The 24,849-nt window shown below is 42.5% G+C and overlaps 1 long non-coding RNA gene across 1 annotated transcript in view; it reads right to left on the bottom strand.

The window, feature by feature from the left end:
* Positions 1 to 271: 271 nt before the first annotated feature.
* The window catches only part of LOC150060807 (uncharacterized), a 30,371-nt gene continuing 5,793 nt past the window's right edge, over positions 272 to 24,849 (bottom strand). Inside the window, exons 3-4 of the long non-coding RNA XR_016536165.1 lie at positions 11,015 to 11,137; positions 272 to 337 (exon numbers count right to left, since the gene is read on the bottom strand). This is a non-coding gene — a long non-coding RNA (uncharacterized LOC150060807). The remainder of the gene's footprint in view (positions 338 to 11,014; positions 11,138 to 24,849) is intronic.

Genomic DNA, 24,849 nt, shown 5'->3' on the forward strand with positions numbered 1-24,849 from the left:
AGAATAAATCAGCATCCTAACTAGAAGGGTCTCAATTATCCCTGCATGAGTCAGACCAGTCATTCTGGTTTGCCTGTGTGCAGCGATAGCACCCTGGTCAGCCTAGCACTCACAGATCTTCAGTTTAGATTTTAGCAACTGAATGTTGGCCCAGATTCTTATTTATCCAGGGAAAAAGGAAGCTGTTTAGTTTTCCTCAAGAGCATTATATTTTATTTGTACTCATTTGACAGAAAACTCTTGAAAATCTGGATTGTACATCATTCCCTCTTAGAAAGTGAAAGCAGAATTCCTCTCTCTTTCATTCCTTGTGGTATGATCTTTGGTCCATTTTAACCTGTCAGAGAAAATGATATTGTGCATTAGCTGTGAGCGTATGAAAACCCTTTTCTGTGACATAGCATCTTATAGGACGATTTATAGAGGCAGTAAGATATTGTGATCACCATCATGCAGTTTGTAGTAAGACAAAGCCAGATTCAAATCCTGACCCTTCCACAAACTAGCTGTGTGACCGACTTGAGCAAGTTGTGTCTTTAGGTCTGTTCCCTCCATGTAAAATAGGGATGTGAAGCCTATGTACTGGCTGTTGGGGAATGAAATGTATGTAGAACATTCAGCAAAATGTGGGTGTGTGTCAGTCACCCTAAAATTAGCTATAAGGAATTGTGCCTCTGTTATGTTAATTTTCATGATAAGTGTCATTACCATTATTTTTTCATGTGGCAGAACTGGACTTTAAATTCAGGGCCTTCAGCTCCGCCTTGGCTTGTTTTGCTTGGGGATGGCACTCTACCCTCAGTGCCACAGCTCCATTTCCAGCTTTTTGCTGGTTTACTGGAGATAAGAGTCTCATAGACTGTTTTGCTGGTTTTGAACTGGGATTCTCAGATCTCAGCTTCTTGAGTAGCTAGGACTATAGATGTGAGCCACCAGCCCCTGTCATCATTACCATTTTGAAAGAAAAAACAAACTAGGATGTTTATAGCTGTCTAGAAGGGCAGACATGTGCTCTTTCACTACCACCATTCAGAGTGTAAGCAAGAGAAGGAATGAAGGGAACATGAGAAGTGTAAGTGAGGAACCTCTAGGACCATACAGGGCTGACCTACAGCAATTGTAGGGAAGCAGACTTAACTAACTTGTAATTGTGGTTGACACTGGAACATTATCAAAGCATGGCATGAGCTAGGATATCCCCTATGCACTCTCCAGTCCACAGCAGGCACCCAGCTCTTCTCACTTTGCGAGTTCAGACCATACACATAGTAGGTGGTATTGCACACTTGCTAAGTGACTTGGGTACTAAATAAATCTTTTCTTTGTAATTCTCCCTTCTCATAATTTAGATGGTTTGCCCTTGTCCTTCAAAGGGAAATAAATAGAATACTTTGATTCTTCCCTCAACAAAAGGACAAAAATTCTTCCTGAAAGCTCAATATCGGTATTAAGTAATTGATTGATGCTGACATTCCATTTACTGTTCTTTAAACAGCAGCTCTGGACCCTTCTTCCCTCCTCCTCCTTAGCCCAGCACTGAAGTCATGGTACCTAATTTAGGCGACCTCAACATCTCTGCCCACAGCAAACTGATATCATTGAAAGCACACGAGCACAGCCCTAAAATTCTTCAAGACAAAGGAGCCAGAAGCCCAGCAGAGAAAATTAAGACCTCTATTCCTTCCTCACCAGTCACTTATTTTTTGTCCTGACAGAGTGTCCTGCTACAGCCTGCTCTTTCATAAGAGGATCTAAGTTAAGATTCAGACTGTAAAGAAATGGAGTCAAATGCCTTTAGGTCTGGAGCATATTTCGATGTTTTTTGTTGTTGTTTTGTGTTGTTTGTTTGGTGCTCTGAATGCAACTCAGGGCCTCCCAGTAGCTTGATCTTAAAGGCTCTAACCCTGAGCCACATACCCCTCAGTCCTCAATAGGTCTGTAAAGTAGAAGAGGAAATGCAGATGTTTCTTTCTTGCAGATTCTTCCTTGTATAGGGATCATGATCAGTTAGAAAAAATACAGAAACAAAAGAGCAGCAGGGTTAAATAGTTAGGGAACAGCCTGTCCTCATTACTTGTGTGAAACCCCCACTGTATCCCAGGGACAGCATGTGAAATCAATAGAGACTTGAACTGTTAATTTCCAAAAAGGAAGAGATGATTGAACTAAAATAGTCTCTTACTTCTCTGCCCACAGGGAATGGAAGTCCCTTTAGTTTTGGGTCTTCTTTCAATTAGGTAAGTTTCAGGAAGCTCATGAGCCACTTTCTAAAATTTGCTAATTTGTGGAAGGGAAGAAAATGTTCTGATGACATAAAGCCTTTGTTTTGTTTTTTAAAAAATTACCGTTAGTGTAAGATGGCCAGAAATAGAAAAGTCAAAAACACAGAGGCCAGGAGTATAGCCTAGTGGTAGAGTGCTCACCTAGCATGCACAAAGCCCTGGGTTCAATTCCCTGAAACCACATACACAGAAAAAGCCAGAAGTGGTGCTACGGCTCAAGTGGCAGAGTGCTAACCTTGAGCAAAAAGTGTCCAAGGACAGTGCCCAGGCCCTGAGTTCAACTCTCAGAGCTGGAAAAAGAAAAAGAACACATAGACCTCTTGCCTCTGCAATGGGAGTTGGTGGGAAGAGATGCCATTTACACTTTTTCCTGACTCATGGCCATTTTTTTTTAATTCCCTTCTAGGCTATGTCTGAGAAGGAGGCAATTTGTTTTGCAAAGATCAGTTCTTGTGTGTGTGCCAGTACAAGAGCTTGAATTCAGGATCTGGGTGCCATCCCTTAGCTTTTTCACTCAAGGCTGGTGCTATCTCACTTCGGCCACAGCTCCACTTCCAGCTTTTTGGTGGTTAATTGGAAAAATGGTAAATAAGAAGCTCACCGACTTTCCTGCCTGGGTCAGGCTTTGGACTATGATTCTAGATCTGAACCCTGTCAGTAGCTAGGATTACAGGTGTGAGTCATTGGCTCCCCAAAAGATCAGTTTTTTGTTTCTTGTTTTTTCTCATGTTTACATGATCAAACATTTTCAGGGTGTAGTGATAGTCCACTTCTTGGTGGGTCCACTCCTTGTGAACTTTAAGTGTACTAATCCTGATTGCATTTGTGTGTATGCATGTGTGTGCCAGTCCTAGGGCTCAAACTCAGGTCACTGTTCCTGAGCCTCTTTCGCTCAAGGCTAGCACTCTACTACTCTACTACTTGAGCCACAGTGCCATTTCTGGCTTTTTTAATTTATGAGGTACTGAGGAATTGAACCCAGGGCTTTAGGCGTGCTATACATGCATTCTACCACTAAGCCATATCCCCAGCCTGCATTGTTAAAGAGTAGACATACAGAGTGTAGAAGTCCATCAGCATTTTTCAAACACATGTCAGTTGATTCTGTTTTGGCAAGGATATATGTGTGCTGGGCACCTCCTATATGCTAGGCAACTACTATCCCCCTGAGCTACACTTGCCCTTCTCCCCTCCCCTCACCCCTCACCGTCACTGTTGCAGCCAGGGCTGCTTTCTTTCTTTTTTTTCCCCCATTATAGTTGACTGAGGAATCATTTTTTTTAATCTTAAAAAATTCCTTAAATTCTTAGATTGGCCTTAAGTGCTAAGCTTCTGTCTCTAAATTTTTCTTCCCAGGGAAGTGAAAGTAGCTCCTCTATGGTGTCCCTTCTGCCACTGGAGACACGAAAGAAAAGGTGTAGAGGTCTCAAAGGACGTCTCCCCACTCCAACATCAGCTGAAAGGGGCTTGGATAGTGGCCTGGGGAGTTTGAGAGCCGGATGGATGCATGTCCAGCTCAGCTTTATTTGTCTACTGTCTTTCCCTGCTCCTGACCATGGATGGGTCTATCCTGTGTTAAGTGAGTTTTCTTTAGAATAAGTGGGAGAGTAACAGCTATCCACCATCAATCATCCCCTGTATTATGTCCAGCCAAAAGAGTCTGGAGGCCTGGAACCATACCTGGTACAGCCTCAGTATCCAAATTGCTTAAACACAGTATTTCAAGTTTTGGAATATTTGCACATATGAATATATCTTTGAGATAAAATCCAAAACCAAGCACAAAATTCATTCATGTTTTCTATGACCTTCACATGTAGCCTGAAAGTATTTTCATGCAGTACTTTTTAATGTACCCATATTGGGTTTTTGTTGTTGTTTTGTTTTTGTTTTTGTACTAGTACTGAGGCTTGGACTCAGGGCCAGGGTTCCCTCCTATAGCTTTTTGCTCATGGCTGGTGCTCTGTCACTTGGGCCATAACTCCACTTCTGGCCTTTTGGTGGTTATTTGGAGATAAGAATATCGTAACTTTGCCAAGCATTGGTGGCTCACACTTGTAATCCTAGTTACTCAAGAGGCTGGGATCACGGTTCAAAATCAGCCAAGGCAGGAAAGTCTGTGATTTTTTTCTCCAATTTACCACCAGAAAACTGGAAGTAGTGCTGTATCTCAAAGTGGGAGAATGCTAGCCTTGAGCAAATAAGCTCAGGAACAGTGTCCATCCCTGAATTCAAGCCCCATGGCGTGTGTGTGCGTCTGTGTGTGTGATGACTTTCCTGTGAACAGTAGCCTCAGATCTCAACTTATTCAGCAGCTAGGATTACAAATGTGAGCCACCCAGTGCCTTTACCCGTGTTTTTAACTCTGACTTGTCACATAGAGTCTGGTTCACTATGACATTATGTCAATGCTTTAAAAGTTTCTAATTTTGTAGTATTTCAGATTTCAGATATTTGAATTGGAGAGACCCACTGTTACCCATGTGGCCTCTGAGATACAGTATTTCCCTCCTGCGTCTGTACTAAATTCCAGTGATTCTCAATCTTTACTGTATCAGTGGGTAAAAATAAGGGCTTGTAGCTGACATGGTAGTTCATGCCTGAGATAATGGTGACTGGAACTAAGACAGGAGCAAAATGGCAGGGAGGGGAGAGAATCAAGAGCCATGGCAAGCTAACAAAACTGGGTTTGAAGGAAGACCAAATGCAGTAGATGAGAAGGAAGTTAACAATGACTCCATTCCTTAAGATCAAAAAACTCTATAGGAAGAAGAGGGGCAGGGAGAGAAATGAATAGGCTTCTTTGGACATAAAAATGGAGGACATGGGGCCAGGAACGTAGTCCAGTGGTAGCGTGGAAAGCCCTAGGTCTATGTCAAGGCTGAAGTGGAAGCCATGCATGGGAAGTTGGGAGGTAGAGAGCATCTCTGTCTATCCAGCTGCATGGAACAAGAAATAAGGAAACACCAGCTGAAGCTGAATGCATGCAACAGTGGAAGACCAAAATTCTCTCCCAAGGGAAACTGACTGACTTTAAATTAGAAGTCTTTTTTAGAAAAATATGCTAGGGATCCCTGTTGCTTTGCTTGGCTTTGGGTGTGGTTTTTTTCCACCAGAAGATTATTGGTGGAACTTTCTAGCCCTGTAATTCGACTTGTGACGAGGTGGAATTAAAACTGCAATGTGAGTTCACAAACTGCCTAATTTAAATCTCCTGGAAAAAAGTTAAATATGAAATCATATTAAAATTCACAGCCATTTGCCTATCATGATCTAATTTGAAAATCAAGCACAATTAATTTGTAATCCTAAGTGAGCTTTCTTAGTGCCTCCTTTCATCACCTCCCCCATCAGATAGTCAGGGTGTGCTCAGAAAACCTGAGACCATTTTAAATATTGATGTGAGCAACTCATATCTGGGAAGATGAATCCACACACACTCTGCTTCCTCCTATTTATTACTAGCATAGTGACTCATATAGTTCTAAACGTAGTTCAGGCTAAAAATAAATTCTGTAAACTAGGGATGTCGGGTGTGTCTGCCCATACACAATCCCCTTTGTTTGTGATGATGAGTGAGTGCAGGCAGACACAGAAAGCTGAGGCTGAACTTGAGGAAATGGTACTATGGCCGTGTTCCCATATCTGCAGGTGTTTTTGTCTATTGGTGAGAAGACAGAGTCATTGAGTTTGGGGAAAGATCTGGATGCTTCAGGATTTTGTTGAGTGTAGATTGTAAAGCTCCCCTTCTCCTAAGCTGAATTTTGGATGGGAAGCAATTCCATAAGACAAGACACAGACTTGGCAGGCAATGGCTGCTTACCACATGGAAGCTGACATAATTGAATACCCTTCAAAAGTAGACAGATCAGCTGGGTGCTGGTGGCTCACGCCTGTAATCCTAGTTGTTCAGGAGGCTGAGATCTGAGGATTGTGATTCAAAACCAGCCTGTACGCAAAGTCCGTGAGAAGCCAGGCGAGGTGGCTCACACCTGTAATCCTAGCTACTCAAGAGGCTGAGATCCAAGGATCACAATTCAAAGCCAGCCCGGGCACTAAAGTCCGTGAGACTCTTATCTCCACTTAACAATTAGGAAACTGGAAATGGTGCTGTGGTTCCAGGGGTAGGGCGGTAGCCTGGAGCTGAAGAATTCAGGGATAATGCCCAGGCCCAGAGTTCAAGCCCCATGACTCACAGAAAATAAAATAAAAATAAACGTCCATGAGACTCATCTCTAATTAACCATCAGAAAACTGAAAGTAGTGCTGTGGCTTAAAGTCATAGAGTACTAGCCTCGATCTGAAGAGTTCAGGGACAGCACTCAGGACAGCATCCAAGTCCAGAGTTCAAAGCCCTATGCCCAACAACAACATAAAAAGTAGTCAGATAAGAACAAAACTAGCTGTTACTAGTACCTTGAGAGGTCAGCATCCTTTCAGGAAGGCGCTGTTTTTCCTCATAGATTTCATTTATTCGCGTATGTGTGATGGTGTCTCTATCTGTGAAAAGAGGATTTTGATATATATTCCAGGTTGGTTTGGATCTCACTATGTGGGACAGCTAGCCACCAACTTTTGATTCTCCTGCCTCACCTTCCAAGTCCTAGAATTACAGACTTATACTATCATGCCTAATTTATTCTTTATGTGCCTAATTTATTCCATGTGCATGTGCACACTCATGCACACTTGCCAGTCCTGGTGCTAAGTCAGTCTTATGGGCTTTCCTATCTGGGCTGCCTTTATACCTTGATTCTCAGATTTGAGCCTCCTGAATAGCTAGGATTACAGGCATGAGCCACCAGTACCCAGCTTTACTTTTTTTTTTTTTTTTTTTTTTTGAGGTTGGGGACTTGAACTCCGGGCCTGGGCCCTGTCCCTGAGCTCTTCAGCTCAAGGCTACCACCCTAGCCTTTGAAACACAGTACCACTTCCTGTTTTCTAGTATTTAATTGGAGATAAGAGTCTCAAGGTGTTTTTTGCCTGGGCTGGCTTTGAACTGTGATCCTCAGATCTCAGCCTCCCTCATGATGTGAGCCAACATGCTTGACTACTTATTTATTTTTAAGAGACTTGATTTCCCTTTATAATTAAGGTTGGCCCAAATTCATGGGCTTAAGCCATCCTCCTACCTCAGTCTCCCTCATAGCTTTCCCTCAAGTGTGTGTCACCATAAATGGCTAGGCTAAGTGTTTAAGTGGAGATGAAACTTTTGATGGAGAATGACCTGTTTTGAGAAAATAAAAGCCATTATGGGAAATAGGCTATGCCTCTGGGTTAGAGACTTACTTTTCAGTAAGTTGCAAGGTAGATGGCATTCATGGGCTAAAAACTCAGAATGTCAGCTAAATTTGGCCTCTGCAAAGAGAAATTAGGTCACAAGTACTTTTTTTTTCTCCAAAAGTGACTGCAAGGAAAGAAATTTAAAGCTACTAATGAAAAACAAGACAATAAATAAAAATGTAACCAATTTAATCATAATACGATACTATGATCTACTTTGTTTACCTATGAAAATACCACATAATGAATTTTTTTGCTCAAGGTTAGCATTCTACTACTTGAGCCACAGCTACATTTCTGGCTTTTTTTTTGGGTAACTAATTGGAGAGAAAAGTCTCATGAACTTTCCCACCCCAACTGTCTTTGAACCACAAATCCTCAGATCTCAGCTTCCTGAGTAGCTAGAATTAAAGGCATAAGTCACAAGTGCCTGACTTTCTTTTCTTTTCTCTCTCTCTCTCTCTCTCTCTCTCTCTCTCTTTTTTTTTTTGGTTAGTCGTGGAGCTTGAACTCTGGGCCTGGGCACTGTCCATGAGTTCTTCAGGTCAAGGCTATCACTCCACCATTTGAGCCACAGAGTCACTTCCGGTTTTTCCAGTGGTTAATTGAAGATAAGAGTCTCATGGACTTTTGGTGCCCGGGCTGGCTTTGAATTGCGATCCTCAGATCTCAGCCTCCTAAGTAGCTAGGATTACAGGTGTGAGCCACCAGCATCCGGCTCTTTTTTGCTTTTTTTTTTTTGCCAGTCCTGGGCTTGAGCTCAGGGCCTGAGCACTGTCGTTGGACTTTCTCAAGGCTATAGCTCTACCACTTGAGCCTCAGCACCACTTCTGGCTTTTTTTCTATGTATGTGGTACCGAGGAATCGAACCCGGGTCTTCATGCACGCTAGGCAAGCACTTTAACCACTAGGCCAAACTCCTGGCCCCTCTTTTTTTCTTTTTAAGACAACATCTTACTCTGCAGTACAGGCAGGTCTTGAAATCACAGTAACTGCGCCAGCTTTCTAAGAGCTGAGATTATGAGCATGTACTACTATCCTTGCCTTCATTAGGCTTTTAATCTATTGACTTAAATTATGTACATATATTCATTAAAACATTTTCTTTTCTCCTTTTTTTTTTCTTTTGTCAGTTCTGGAGCTTGAACTCAGGGCCTGAGCACTGTCCTTGGGCTTTCTCAAGTCTAGAGCTCTACCACTTGAGCCAGAACACCACTTGCAGCTTTTTCTGTGTATGTGGTACAAAGGAATTGGACCCAGGCCTTCATGCATGCTAGGCAAGCACTCTACCACCAGGCCAAACTCCTGGCCATAAAACATTTTCAAAATGACCTTTCTTTTAAAGGGCAAGATGGAACACCTTTTGTAACTGTAGGGATAGGGGAAAATTAACTTTAAGTTCCAAATACAGAGTCAGAACTAAGAATAAGACCTAAGGATTTTATAGCTGACTTAAGCAGGTTAATAACAGTTAAATTTAACCACAATAGTAGTTCATTCATACCTGGGTCTTGCATTATTTTGAAACATTTGTGTTTCTTATATAATATTTATGATAGAAATGAACCCAAAGTTCTTGAATAAGGATATCTGTCTATCTATCTATGGCAGAAACATGCTGAGCTGATCATATTGTTCTATGTAACTACCTTTTACTCTCTTTTGTCCCCTTTTTTTGTGGGGTGTGTGTGTATGTGCTTGTGCACGAGTACTAGGGCATGAATTCAAGGCCTGTGTTTTCTTTTGGCTTTCTTGCTCAATGCTGGTACTTTACAACCCAAACCACACCTGTATTTCTGGATTTTTGCTGGTTAATTGGAGATAAGAGTCTCATGGACATTTCTGCCCAGGCTAGCTTCAAAACAAGATTCTCAGATTTCAGCCTCCATAGCTAGAATTGTAAGCATGAGCTACCAATACCAGCTTTTCTTTTCCCTCCCTCCCTCCTTCCCTCCCTCCGTTCCTCCCATCCTCTTTCCCTCCCTCCCTCCCTCCCTCCCTTCCTTCCTTCCTTCCTTCTCTTTTTTCTTTGTGGTGTTGAGAATTGAGCCCAGCTCCTGTCACACACTAGGCAGACAACCTACTACTCGAACTACTCCCCTAGCTACCCACTTTTTTAATTGTCCACCCATGACTATTCACTAGTAGGCCTGTGTATCCAGAAATAGCCATCGGTGTATCCATTACTAGCTATCACTATGTTCATCCAATGCCTGAAAAGCAAGCCTAGAGACTGTGAATTACGTTGTTCTACTTACTTCTTTTAGAAATGCAAAATGAGGAGTCTGCACAAATAGGTATTTTGGTAGCAGGTGACCCTGTTAAGTAAAGACTCTATCACCTCAACCTTGACATTATCATATTGGTTAAATACTTCCTTTGGTGGGGATCTGAACTGGGCATTGTAGTATGTTTAGTAGCACGCTCCCTCTACACACCAGATGCCTGCAGTGCCTGTCTTTACTTCTTCAGTGGTAGCAACCAAACAGTCTAAACAACACTTACAAATGTTGCTGGCAGGGTGGGGGAGAGGGAGCAAGAATTCCCTCCAGTTAAGAACCATTCCCCATTACAACAATTTCCTGGTGCCAACTGCTACACACAAAGAACGAATTATCACTTGAAAGAAATGCCTGGGGCCAGGAGTTTAGCCTAGTGGTAGAGTGCTTGCCTAGCATGCACAGATACCTGGGTTCAATTCCTCAGTACCACATACACAGAAAAAGCAGTAAGTGGTGTCGTTGCTCAAGTGGTAGAGCTGTAGCCTTGAGAAAGCCCAAGGACAGTGCTCAAGCCCTGAGTTCAGGCCCCAGGACTGGCCAAAAAAAAATGTAGGCTTCATCTGCATTACTAACTGCAGCAAAGAACATCTAAACAGTGATTAAAATTTATTACACCACTTGGCATCTGATAACTGAGACATGTTGAGTGAGAAGGTTCTCCCTAAAGTATAATTAGGCTATGTAAATTACCTCAGTATTTGAAAATCCAGAATAAAATGGAAAATGAGAAGAATTCCATCATGACATCCTGACATGTTGGTTAGGTATTTCCTTTAAGGAGGGGACTTTGCCCCCAATATCTTCTTAATCTGTGTCTCAATGGAGCTTGGGTTAGCTTTTTAAGAAATTGAGGCTGAATGCATGAGGGGTTTGAGTGGGTAGAAGGCACTCCAGTGAGGAATTCCTGGCCAGAGTAAGAACTACTGTGTTTAGGACATAAATAGCTGCTTCATCATCAAAGCCACCTGCCCAAGAGAAGGCTTTCATGAGAACCCAGTTCATTGTGTGAAAATTCAGATGACTGAACTATAATTAGCTCTATTAGTCAACGTTTTAATTCATAGGATTCTGGCTTTGATGTGTTCCTTTCTCACAGAATCAAAGCTAATAATTCTGGAATCATAATTGGGAGCTGAGTGCCAGCTTGAAATATGGGGAGCTTCTCACCTTCTTGGCAACTTTTCTTCTAAAACTGCTGCTTCCTGGCCATGCATGCTTCTGAACCTGGGCCAGGTATCTTCGCCTTGCCCTTAGCATTCCTTGCTTCAGAGGACACTTCTGGGCACCATGCTGTAAGTCAAGATGTTCCATATTTAGGTCCTAAATTTGGTGTCAGTGCCTAAAAAGCTTAAACAAAGAATAGTGTTCAATAATGCTTTCTGAATATGGCTAAATGGTAGAGCAGCTCATTAGTTGGTTGCCTATTCAATAACTAATCCTCCCCACTTCCAGAATAAAACTTGATTGAGACAGTCCGTTTTAGTTAAACATAAGCCCTTAAAATTATTCTCGTGTGGATTACTAGAATAATTCTCTGAAAGATTCCTTTCTTTAAACGGTAGGCCCAGGTGCTGGTGGCTTACACCTGTAATCCCTGTAATCCTAGACTGAGATCTGAGGATCATTGGTCAAGGCCAGCTCATGCAGGAAAGTCCATAAGACTCTTATTGCTAATAGACTACTAAAAAAAGCCAGAAGTGGAGCTGTGACTCCAGTGGTAGAATGCTAGCCTTGAACAAAAGAAGCTCAGAAGCAATGTTCAGATCCTGAGTTCAAGCCTCAGGACCCCCCCCCCCCCCACACACAGAATGAACAGGAAAGGAAGGAAGAACTGGAAGGAAGGAAGGAAAGAAGGAAGAAAGGAGAGAAGTAAGCTAAACATAAAGCTAGGTGTCAATGGCTCATGTTTGTAATTCTAGTTACTCAGGAGGTTGAGGTCTGAGGATCATAGTTCAAAGCCAGCCTGGGAAGGAAGTCTGTGAGACTCTTATCTCCAATTAATCACCAAAAAGCTAGAGATGGTGCTGTGGCTCAAAATAGAGTGCTAGCCCTGAGTGAAAAACCTCAGGGACAATACCCAGGCCTCTGAGTTCTAACACCAGGACTAGTACAAACAAACAAAAAGCCCCACACTTTTGCTACTGTATGCTGTGTTTCCACATGCCAGCTAGACAGCTCACCATAAGACACTACCTGGTGGCAAAGCAGATAGAGGAGGATGCAGGCAGAGAGATGGGACAACGTGTAGCCTTCACAACATTGCTAAGTTGTAGGCCAGCCAATCCTGAATCTCCAGATTTACTACTAACTAGTTGATACTCATTTTTCTGTGTGTGTGGGGGGGGTGCACGTGTGTGCACTCTGACACTGGGCTTAAATTGAGAACCTTGCACCTTGCACTTGAGATCTCTCTTGGCTATGTTGTGCAAAGCTGCTTCTTTACTATTTGTACCATAGCTCCACTTGTAGCTTTTTGTTGGTTATTTGGAGATGTGTCTGTCTGATGGACTCTTTTTTTTTGCCCAGACTGGATTTGAATTTCAATTTTCAAAATATAGCCTTCCATGTTAGCTAGGATTACAGGCATGAGCCACAAGCACCTGGTTAATTTCTTATTGTAAAACCATTCTCAGTTGGATTTTCTGTTTCTTATAGCTAAAATAACTCTAATTTGAATAATTAATAACTCCTTTGTATATAAGGGAATCAAGTAAAAGACTTCAGTGGACAATATATTTTAACAGTTATTGCTTACTGCATTCCTAATGTATGTTCCAGGACCATAAAAATATTGACTTTCAATTTTGACTTTAATTCTCCCAATAACTATAAAGTGGTATCCATTATTTGCATTTTACAGGTGGGGAAATTAAGGCTTTGTGAACAAAAACAAATTTGTATAAATCAGGAGCCAGGAGTTTGGCCTAGTGGTAGAGGGCTTGCCTCGCATGCATGAAGCCCTGGGTTCAATTCCTCCATAACACATTCACAGAAAAAGGCAGAAATGGTGCTGAGGCTCAAGTGGTAGAGTGCTAGCCTTGTGAAAGCCCAAGGACAGTGCCCAGTACCTTTCCAAGGACATAATGGAAGACACAGGATAAGTCTAAAGAGGAAAATGGAAGACAGTCTTTAGTATATGATGATTTGATCAATGACTTTTTTAACTTTATAATGGTTCTTTACTTCAATTTTGAATTTTGATTTTTTTCCCCTAGGCTGGTAATAGGCACTGTGCTTCTTTCTGTCTTTCTCTAGTGCTGAGCATCAAACCAAGCACTTCACAGGTATTAGGTAGGTGTTCCACCATAGCCTCCAACCCCAGAGTACAGTCCAAGCTATCCTTGAACTCAAGGTCCTCCTGCTTTACCTCTTCAGCTTGTTGATTGCCACATCCTCTCCTCCCCCAACCCCACCCCATGGCTGGGAGATCCTGTCTATTAACCAGGCAGTGAGTTCCATGAAAACAACTGCCTACGCTATACTGTGTTATCCAGCTGCATACTTTAGGTGAATTAAGTGCATTTTCAGTTCACAATATTTTCAATTTCCATTGAATTTTAGGAACAAAACCCCATCATTAGTCAAGTAGCATCTAGAGTTGATGGTGTGGGATGAAGGGAATAAAGGAACAAAACTCCTATCCAGTGAAATGGCCTACTGGGCAATGAATCCATTGTCTTAGTCCAAAACAGCCATTAACAGAGATCCTGGATTCTTTTTCTATGCAGACAGTAGTAGGAAATACCTTTAGACATTTTTTTACTTTAGGTGCTCCTAAAATCCTATTCATGGCATCTTAAAATTGTTAAGGCCAAAGACAGAGAAGTCCTCACTCGCACATTCATAAGAGTCTCTGCAGACTAAATCAAAAAGAGCATGGCTTTCTGTGTTAGCTGGTGTCTTCCCCACTCCCTACCTGCCTTCCCAATACTTCTCCTCCCAGTACAAAACATGGCAACTAGTAAAGAGGGAGAATAAAAATAGAGATAATCTCTTGAGAATAAGCTCTGAACCATTTGGACTCTGTTTTGCTTAAAAGAGAACTGGTTCTAGTGAAGTCATGGAAGGTGTTGGAGACTGAGTTGTGTTTTCTGGAGACCCTGAGGGATACAGATGGAAAAGGGTGGAGGTGCCCATCCAGACATTGCCTGTCCTTGGGTGACCCCAGGCAGTGAAATAAATGAACCCCAGGCTCTCCCCTTATTGTAAACAGAAGTTTAAGGGACTATTGACCATAAAAGCCTGAGATGCATGGTAGCTTCTGGTTGCCCTGAGCATCTGGGATCATGTGGTGAGACAGACTAGAGAACATGCTAGCACCAGCTCCAGTGTTTCCCCCTGAATCCAGCCCCTCATTTCACCAGCCATCAACTTCCTATATCTACTGGTCACCCAAAGACAGAAGTTTCTTCATTTCCTGAGACACTGTGAAGAACTTATCTGTGAGCTCATTTCTGTGTTCTACCTACCCCAGAATGACATGCTGACAAGCCTGAAATAATAGGATGGAGACCTGGGAGAATCCACAAGATTCTGGGTCCATGAGATCTATAAGAAGCCTAAGAAGGAAAACATGCCAATACACACTCAGCCCAAAGCAGCTATCCTGTTGAGACAGATAGGAAGAAGATCACTAGATGAAGTAACAAGGAGATGTCAGTGATGGTGAAAGAGTGGTCTGGGATGTGGTAGGGCCTGAAATGTTGAGGAGAGATAAGAGGGAAGAACCATTTACAGACAATTCTTTCAAGAAATCTTGCTAGGCCAGGGTTTGGAGAAATACAAATAAGTGAGCCAGAGAATTAAAGATCGGAGATGTTAACGACTCATTAGATGTAGATGAACCCATTCCTGTAGAAAAGGAGAAATTGATCATGCTGAAGGGAAAAGTATTTATGAATGGGTGGGGGACTTCGGGAGAGAGGACAGGGATATTTCATTCTTGTGCTGAAAATCATATGTTCTAAGCAAGTGCTCTGCCATTGGGCTACTTCCCTAACCCCCAATGTGCACTCTTCATACAGTTTATTTAATTTCATATTCAGACAGACATCTGTTCCATTGGTCCCCAAGTGGCTACTTGGTCTCACTGGGGCCCAGTGGTACTAGCCAGATTCTATGCTTTGAGTTTCCCTTAGCTTTCTATACTTGTCTAAGCTATGTAAAATCTGTACCAGCACATGCCTTATTTCCCAAGAGCTTCTCAATTTCCCAAGATTCATCTGCCCTTTGGTTTTCAGAAGTCAAACATTGTGTCTGAGCTCTCTCAGTAATACAGCACTTGGGGCCAACTGTGGTGGCCTATTATCCAAGCTACTCTGGAGAAGGAGATTCGGATTACAATTTGAAACCAGCTCAGACAATAAAATGAAACAAATAAGGCAGTCATGATAACTCACAGCTATATCTGAGGAACATAGGAGGAAAGACGATTGGGGCCAGACCAAAACCACTAAACCTTCCTGAAAAATAAAGCAAAAGCTCTAGAGGCATGGCTTAAATGATAGATCAAGTATAAGAGCCTGAGTTCAAATCCTAGTATAGCCTCATACACAGAATGGACCAGGAACTGCATTTATTGGCATCACTCCACCTTATAGATAAGGAAATTGAAGTACGACAAGGTTAAATGTCCTATGGTATACCTGGTAAGTGAGGGGATAGGGATTTGAATCCAAGCAATGGGTCTGGAGCCCATATATTGAACCTCCCCCACAGTCTATCTACTTTTTTTCCATTTAAGTCTTCTTAGATAAGTTCAATAAAAGAAGCATTTGTGGTGTAGCTGAATTTAGGAAACCTTACATCTGAGGAGGGTTACTTATTCTTCTCTCTCTCTCTCTCTCTCTCTCTCTCTCTCTCTCTCTCTCTCACACACACACACACACACACACACACACACCACACACAAAGGGTTTTCATGAAGTCCTTCAAATAAGAGGTCATCCTGATCCACCTGTGACTTCCTGTTACTCCCCCCTTCATCTCCCTCACCCCTGCAAACAGGGAATAAGGCCTTTGAGCTCCTGCTTTCCTGACTTTCTATTTATATCAACTCAGACCTGGGCAGGAAACAGATGGCACACACTCAAATTTGGTAATTTGAGGAGAGTTGAATAAAGGACTGGTTTTCAAGGTGTGGGCAGAATGTAGTGAAACCACAGGGATAGTGCAATAGGAACAGCTGCTGACCACCCTAAGCCTGCCAGTGTGAGGAGATCACACTCTCCAGAACCAACAGTGTCCTGAATGCTTAGGCTACCTGCCAAGTGCTGTGACCACAAGCCACAGAGGCAGACGGCCAGAGGTGACCTCTTAGGTTTCCCTCATGCTTCTCTTATCTCTTGCCTAGGATTTCCATCAAGTAAACCCAAACAGAAGTCAAGGAGTAACGGAGTTCACTGATATAATTTGTGGCCTACATCAGGATGAAGAAGGAGAGAGAGCATCTAGAAGGATGAAATGTACTGTCTAGCTGATATTCTAGGGATGGAATGCTGTGTTTTAGAGTTGACACTATTGTAAACACTGGGTTAATATTGCTTGGTGTGTGGTTGAGAGCCTTTTGCTTTCTTGGAGAATTTGGAACATCTGGTATACCCTTGGAGCCTGCAAAACTAACTGCGGTTTAGAAAGCTCTTGCTGAGGGCCGGGAGTTTGGCCTAGTGGTTAAAGTGCTTGCCTAGCATGCATGAAGACCCGGGTTCGATTCCTCGGTACCATATACATAGAAAAAAGCCAGAAGTGGTGCTGAGGCTCAAGTGGTAGAGCTCTAGCCTTGAGAAAGTCCAAGGACAGTGCTCAGGCCCTGAGCTTAAGCCCAGGACTAGCAATAAATAAATAAATAAATAAATAAAACATATATAAAAAAATTATAGGCCCTGAGCTCAAGCCCAGGACTGGCAAAAAAAAAAAAAAAAAAAAAAAAAAAAAAAAGAAAGCTCTTGCTGGGTTGTTGGCATGGTTCTGTCATGGCTATGTGCAAGGTGGCTAGAGTACTTGCCTTAATGCTTTATTAAGTAAATATTTCTTGCCTGTTGTTGTATTATATTGAACAATTTTAGAAAGATTGTACTGTTTTTGATTGGGAGTTTTGTTTACTGGAGCTACAGATCAAACCTAGATAAATATACACTTCACCACTTAGCTATACTCAACTTAAGCTATGTCTCAATTTAAGTTTTTCAGAAGCTGAGTACCAGTAGCTCACATCTGTAATCCTAGTTACTTAGGAGGATAGGGCAGGAAAAAGTCCATGTAACTCTTACCTTCAATTCTGGAAGTGGTGCTGTGGCTCAAAATGGTACAGAATTAGTCTTGAACACAAAAGCTCAAAGATAACACCCAGGCTCTGAGTTCAAGCACCACAACAGATTAAAAAAAGGTTTTTCAGGGGAAAAAATTAGACATAAAACATATTTTTTCACTGTTTGCCTTTTCTCCTTTTGTTCTTTCTTGTGCTGAAAATGAGAAGAAAGTATTGGCAGGTTCTTGACCACGGGCATGTGAAGATTACCACTGATAATCAGACCTATGACTGTGTATGCCTTTCTATTCACAGATGCAAATAACTCAAGCAGGGTCTAGAGACTTCTCTTTGGACAGTTAGAAGGACTATTCCTGATGCAGGTCTGTGCTTTCTTTGCAATGTTCAGCAGTCCTTGTTGACTAGATTTCAACTTCTTTCTTCACTGGATAGTTGTGACCTTTAAGCAAGGGGCTTCTGTCCTTCAACCTTCTCTTAGTCTCCCCATTGCCTGCTTCCTGCAGTACAGGGCTCTTGCTCCCTGCCAACAGTTCTGCCAGTGTTTCCAGGCCCTGACCCAGAGCATAACTCTTGGGCAGACACAAAAAGCAAAGTGGAGGAATGCTTTTCTGAACCATTTACCCCACATTCTCCCCTTCTGTTGCAGTGTCCCCCCCGACCCTTCTTTCATTTGGTACATACAAAAGAAATGAAAACATCTTGTATTTATAAACTCCACATACATAAAACTCCTGTTTTTATAAGCTACATTGTCTGACCATGGAGTTAACAGAGATTAGGAGCTCAAGAAATGGGCAATGGCTCCTGTGATTGAACTTTCCTTGTCCATCCTCTCCTTGATGACATCATTCTAGTGGAGTATATACTTGAAGGAGAGGGGCTTTGTCCTCTCTGGAAGTTGGTTTTCCTTGGGGGTCTCAGCACCAGCGCAGCAGTATGTCTGCATGTGAGATGGGAGGTGAAGAGGGAGGATCAGGTACTTCGTTCATCTAGGCTACTTTATTTTTAACATTCATCTATAGTTTTTTTTTTCTTTTTATCATGCTATGGTGTTATCCTTTCCTTGAAAGGACAGCAATAGCTAAGCAAATTTGTTTATTTTGACAAATTCCCAAACCCCTTTCATCCCCCCACACCAAATGACACTCAGTAAGCTCTGGGGCTCCCCTGCCATCCTCTGTGGCTGTGGGAGCTGGGGTAATGAAGAATCAAGAGTGAGTGCTTAACTGCTTTGGGCTAGGAATTTTGGGGGTTGGAAAACAGATAGTTAATGACTCTGAAAGGTTCCAATCTAATTTCTGCATGAGAGCATGCAAAGCGGGGGTTCCTCAGCCTCTCTAAGTTTTAATGTGTCTCTCCTCAACAACTCTGGATACAGCTAGCCAAATCAACTGTTTCTTTTTTCCTTCCAAGTTCAAGTCCACAAGAAGTTATTCTGTAAATAAAATAAATGGGAGGACTCTCAGCTGGCTGGACGAAACCAGGGTAAATATGTCTAGCACTCCCCTCCCCACACCTTCTCTGTGCAGTCAAAACCATTCTCACGAGAGCTCTAAAACTAAAGTTGGCCCCCAAAGTCTGCAGCCTGAACTCTACTCTTCCCTCCCCATTTCCTAAAGACGAAATTCCAAGTGGTTGCAAGGAAATACTTGTCCCGGTAAAATTTCTTTGTCAAGAAGGACATTCTACTTGTCCAGATGCCCACCAGAAGGGCCTCTGGCCAAACAAATGGGGAATCATTGGCCCAATTCACATACATCCTGTGATCTTAGATCTAAAAATGACCCGCAGCCCAGTAAACAAGATGACGTCAGTGTGCTGAACAGGGAGCGGCTCTCTACTGCCACCTCGAGGACAATGTCCGCAATGATGCGGCGGCTCGGTGGGGCCGGGAAACGGAGTTTAGGGGCGCTGGAAGGGGAAAGCAGGAAAGAGCAGGCACTAGGAAAAGTGAGGGAAAGAAGACAGAACGGGGCTGGGGGAAGGATAGAGCCCAGGAGAAAGAGACTTCCCTGTGACCTCAGCTAGAGGAAAGCACAGTCATCCAGGCCATCGGATGTGATGGCTTGTCCCTGCTGGCCTCCTCCCGGGAACATTCCTTTACTAAAAGGAGTCGTGAACTCTAGTTGGAAAACATTTTGGCGAAAACTGGGTGGAGATAGGATCCTCAAGGCCTGGCCATCCCTTCCTCCAAACAATTCCAGAGTCTAGAGGAGAAGCTGAGGCCTGGCTGGGCTAATAGCCAAGGCCGGCGAGTTTTGTGTTCAGCTTCAGGCTTCAGTGGGACTCCGGTTGGGGGAGGGCGAGTCATGGTCTAATTTACTTTCCTGTCAGGCTAACTTGAGAGTGAGGCTGCACAGCTTTCTGCATTACACAACCCACATGCTGGGAAATGCCCCAGAAATGTGCCTGGGCTAGGAGAAGGTGAACGATGCATGATTTGCCCTGAGTAGATAGATGGTCCATAAAATAAGAGTGAAGGGAGGATTTTTTTTCCTAACTTATATAAACAAAAAAATCTACCTGACTTTTGCATCGGTCAGTTTTCTCAGCATTTCTCAAAAAACTCAAAGTCTCGGAGCCTGAGTACCACATTTCTTCTTTTGTGCCAGTGGGCCTGTGCAGGTGGGCCTTGGCCTGACCTTCCTGGGGACTCTGATGGACTGGCTGCTAGACTAGACTGCAGACCCAGGTCTATGCCAACTAGTTCCATGCCTGGAAAAAAAAAAGCCATAAAGGCACAATGGCTACCCGGGCCAAGAATCTTCTGTTTGTGTCATATTGGCTAATATTCATTCCACTGGCTAAGGCAAATCACAAGCCCAATTTCACTGAGGGTGGGAGAAATGGTATATTCTCTGCCTGGCCTAGCAAAAGCTATTACAAAATTCCACAGCAGAGAATGATGCATAATGCTTGCTTGCTTGCTTGCTTGCTTGCTTTCTTTCTTTTTTTCTTTCTTTCTTTCTTTCCTTCTTTCTTTCTTTTTTTTTGCCAGTCCTGGGGCTTGAACTCAGGGCCTGGGCACTGTCCTTGGACACTTTTTGCTCAAGGCTAGAACTCTACCACTTGAGCCACAGAGTCACTTCCAGCTTTTTCTGTGTATGTGGTTCCGGTGAATCGAACCCAGGACTTCATGCATGCTAGGCAAACACTCTACCACTGGACCACGCTCCTGGCCCCAAGGATATATAATTCTATACCAGGGCATGGAGTAGAGACCTGAGAACAACTTTTACTTGTTAGAGTAGTAACATAACAGGCTGGAAGAATGGCTCAAGCAGTACAATGCTGGGCTAGCAAGCATGGAGCCCTGAGACCAAACCCCATATCACACATCATACAAAAAAAGTGTCAATATTCTGAAGTGGTATTTGCCAGGTTTCCCTCACTGATTTCTCACCAAAGTCTTAGGGTCATGAGTAGAAGATCTAATAGTACTGGCCCTGCATGTCACAGGGCCAATAATGACCCAGAGATCCAACTTGCAAAGCATGTGAAGCTAAAAGTTGGCAGTTATCCATTCAAAGGTACATTTTCCTCCACAAAATTCTTGACTGAGACTGATACCCATGGGTCACAACCTAATATCCTATGGACTCAGGAGATATGAGAATCACATTTCAAAGTCAGGCCAAGCAGACATCTGCAACACTGTTATCTCCAATTAACTAGCAACACAAGAAGAGGAGGAAGAAGAGAAGTTAGAAGTATGGTTCAAGTGATAGAGCACCAACAAAAACCATTAGGTATTAAGATATCGACACATACAAAAAATCAAACAAAATCTTTTTGAATGACTTCTTATGATCCTCAAAACACTTTAACTTCTTTAATCAGGATAATCCCTCCAGTTTATCTCTCACTGTCCCTGAGCTTTTTTGCTTAAGGCTAGTGCTTATGACTTGAGCCACATCTCTATTTCTGACAAATTTTGGTGGCTAATTAGAGATAGGAGTCTCAAAGACTCCTTCCTAGGCTGGCTTTGAACCCATAATCTTCAGATGTCAGCCTTTTGAATAGCTAGGATTGCAGGTATGAGCTACTGGTTCCAAGCTCTTTGAAATTTTTTAAATCATCGTGTTATATATTTATCATGGTAAAATTATTGACAAGGTATAGAGCTGTATATTCTCCCTGTTGTACTAATGGAATTAGCATTTTGTATATATATCTTAAAACAAGTAGAGAGAATATTTATTCCCAATTTTATCACAACTATTAAAGTGACCATTGTAATAATTATTAATATATAAAAGCTTCTGATAAAACAGACCTCCCCTTTCAATCATAATTAGTCATGATAATCCTAGCATTTAGTTGAAGTAAAATATGAATGATATTTTAATATAATTTTACTGTTATTAGTGTGTTATGTTAGAGGGGTTACCATTTCATAAGTCAGGCAGTGTCATCCCTTTCATTTCATAAGTCAAGACAATATCATTTCTTCCTTCGCTTTCCCCCAGTGTTGCCCACAAGTGATTGCTTAGTCCAATTTCCATACAATGTTTACTGTGAATTGAATCACCATTATAAGAACTGTGTAATTTCCTCCCCCCACTCCCGCATCCCATTACTAGGGTTTAAACTCAGGGCCTCATAGTCACTTGGCTTACTTACCCAGCTGATGCCCTACCACTTAAAACCTCCAGCCTAGCTTTTTGCTGAATCTAACAAACTTATCTGCCTGGATGGCTTTGAACCATGATTCTCCATGTCCCAGCTTCCTTGGTAGTCAGTCAGAATTATAAGCAGGAGCCACCAGGCTCTGACTAACTTCTGTGATTTTTGAGGCAAATTGAACAAGGACCTAAGGAATTTCTTCCCGTGATCAATGTTCTTGCACTGAAAAGGATAGAGACATTTTCCCCAGGTTGTTGGCTCCTTGCCAAGTACTAACTGTTCCCTTCTCCTCCCTGTCTCATCTTTCATGTCTCATTGCTTCTTCCCTGCAATTCATTCACAGTGAGGTATTGATGACAGGTTACTGTCCAATACAGCCCTTCTTAGAGGGTGAGAGACATGGAAATTACCTGGCTACAAATAATAGTGTGAAGTTGGAACAAACTTACTTTTTCATAGAGCTGAGTTAACTCAGTATTCCTCCTGAAATTAATTCACCTAACTTTTTATTTTGGGGGGGGCGGGGTAAGTCATGGGGCTTGAACTCGGCCTTGGGCATTGTCCCTGAGCTCCTCAGCTCAAGGGTCTACCCTGGAGCCACAGAACCACTTCCCGTTTTCTAGTGATTAATTGGAGATAAAAGTCTCACATTCTTTAGTGACTGGACTGGCTTTGAATGGTGATCCTCAAAGATCAGTCTCCTGAGTAGCTAGGATTACAGGCGTGAGCCACCACGCCCACCAATTTGCCTGACTTTTATTTGCATGTTTTTTGGGGGAGAGAAAAAGACAGAGCCACTTTGGACCACATGGTAAGTAACTCATAGGGTTGCTTTCATGAGAGAGAGAGGGGCGGGGGGAGAGAAGTGTCCAATCCTGAACTCAGGGCCTGGGCGCTGTCCCTGAACATTTTTTTTTTTATCAAGATTAGCTAGCACTTGAACCACAACTTCACTTTTGGGTTTTTAGTGGTTAATTAAAAGTAAGTTTTACAGACTCTCCTGACTGGGCTACCTTTGAACCTCAGTCATCCGATCTCAGCCTTCTGAGCAGTTCAGATTACAGGAGCAAGCCACCAGTGTCTGGCAAAGGATACATTTTTAATAAAAATCTGCATTGCAAACCAGACACTGTTGGCTCATGCTTATAATGCTCATACTACATCTCAAAATTTAAAAATAAAATAAAAAGCAGAAATCCAGGCTGGAGGTATGGATGAGTCTTGCTTCAAGCAAGATTAGCAAAAATGAAGCTCTAAATTCAAACCTTGCTACCAGCAAAAATTGCTGCTGAGGGGGAAAAAAAAGAGGGGATGCTGGAAACACATTTGTAGTAAAACTGCAACAATTGTAATGAATTGAAAGTACTGAGAGTACATTTTAATTGTTCTTACTTCAAGAAGTATTTGGGGTACTATAGTATTCATAAATCCTCACATTACTCAAGACCTTGCACTTACTAAGGTAGGTGCTATACCACTTTATCCATACCTCCAACACTTTTTGCTCTAATTTATTTTTCTGGCATAATCTCAAATCTTCCCCAGGGCCACAATCCTTCTACTTGTGCCTCCCATGTAATTGAGATTATAAATGTAATCCACCACACCCTGTTTATTAATTGGGATAAGTCCTGCAAACTTTTTTTTGCCTATGTTGGTTCAAACTATGGTTCTCTCAATTTCTGCTTCCTTGAGTAGCTGGAATTACTGGTATAAACTAGTATTATTTTTAAGTTATCGTTATTTTTTATTACTATTTTTTTTTTTTGCTGCTAGTCCTGGAGCTTGAACTCAGGGCCTGGGCAATGTCTTGGGGCTTTTTCCAAAGCTACAGCTCTACCACTTGAGCCACAGCACCATCTTCAGCTTTTGCTACCGAGGAGTCAAACCCGGGTTTTTGTGCATGCTAGGCGTACACTCTACCACCAAGCCAAACTCCTGGCCCAAGTTATCTTTACTTTTAATCATAAAATTAGTCTTAGGAGGAGAACATGTGTTATAGTGACAAAATGTGGCCTGAAGAACAAGTTAATGATAATGTTAGAGGGACGGAAAAAGTGGCAACTGGTACCACATACATAGAAAAAGCCAGAAGTGGTGCTGTGGCTCAAGTGGTAGAGCTCTAGCGTTGAGAAAGCACAAGGACAGTGCTCAGGCCCTGAGTTCAAGTCCCAGGATTGGCAAAAAAAAAGTTTAGGCCGGAAGTTTGGCCAAGTGGTAGAGTGCTTGCCTAGCATGCATGAAGACCTGGGTTCAATTCCTTAGTGCCACATACATAGAAAAAAGCCACAAGTGGTGCTGAGCCTCAAGTGGTAGAGTTCTAACCTTGAGAAAGTCCAAGGTCAGTGCTCAGGCCCTGAGCTCAAGCCCAGGACTGGCAAAAAAAAAAAAAAAAAAAAAAAAAAAGCTTCAACTATCCTTTAAATTTTACATAGAATGTACAATTCTGTTATCAAACCATACCAACATTTTTGGAGGTGGGCTTGAACTCTGGCCCTGGGTGCTGTCCCTGAGCTCTTCAGTTCAAAGCTGGCACTCTGGTGCTGTCCCTGAGCTCTTCAGTTCAAAGCTGGCACTCTACCACTTGAGCCACCGTGCCACTTCTGATTTTCTGGTGGTTAATTGGAGATGAGTGTCATGGGGGGCCGGGAGTTTGGCCTAGTGGTTAAAGTGCTTACCTAGCATGCAAGTCCAAAGACAGTGCTCAGGCCTTGAGCTCAAGCCCAGGACTGGCAAAAAAAAAAAAAAAAAGAGTGTCATGGACTTAAGTGCCCAGGCTGGCTTTGAACCTCCCTCCTCAGATCTCAGCCTCCTGAGTAGCTAGGCTTACAGGCATGAGCCACAAGCTAAACCACACCAACTTCAAAATTATTTTCAGAAATAGTATTTGTCTTAATTCTTTGCCTAGAGCCTAAAAGTTATTTTGTTTGTTAAACTGAACGAAACTGGATTTCTCTGATAGGGATAAATCACTACTGTGATTGCCATCCAAAGTGAGAAATGAAAAAATGGAGAACTGAGACTCCCAGCTGGTACTCTCAATATTCCTACCCCCAGATCCTTCAGCTAAACGAAGGAGACTTCAAGTATAAAATTCAGAACACTGGTC

The sequence above is a fragment of the Megascapheus bottae genome, chromosome 7 (assembly GCF_031878675.1).
Source record: "Megascapheus bottae isolate mThoBot1 chromosome 7, mThoBot2.hap1, whole genome shotgun sequence".
In the NCBI taxonomy this organism is placed as follows: Eukaryota; Metazoa; Chordata; class Mammalia; order Rodentia; family Geomyidae; genus Megascapheus; species Megascapheus bottae.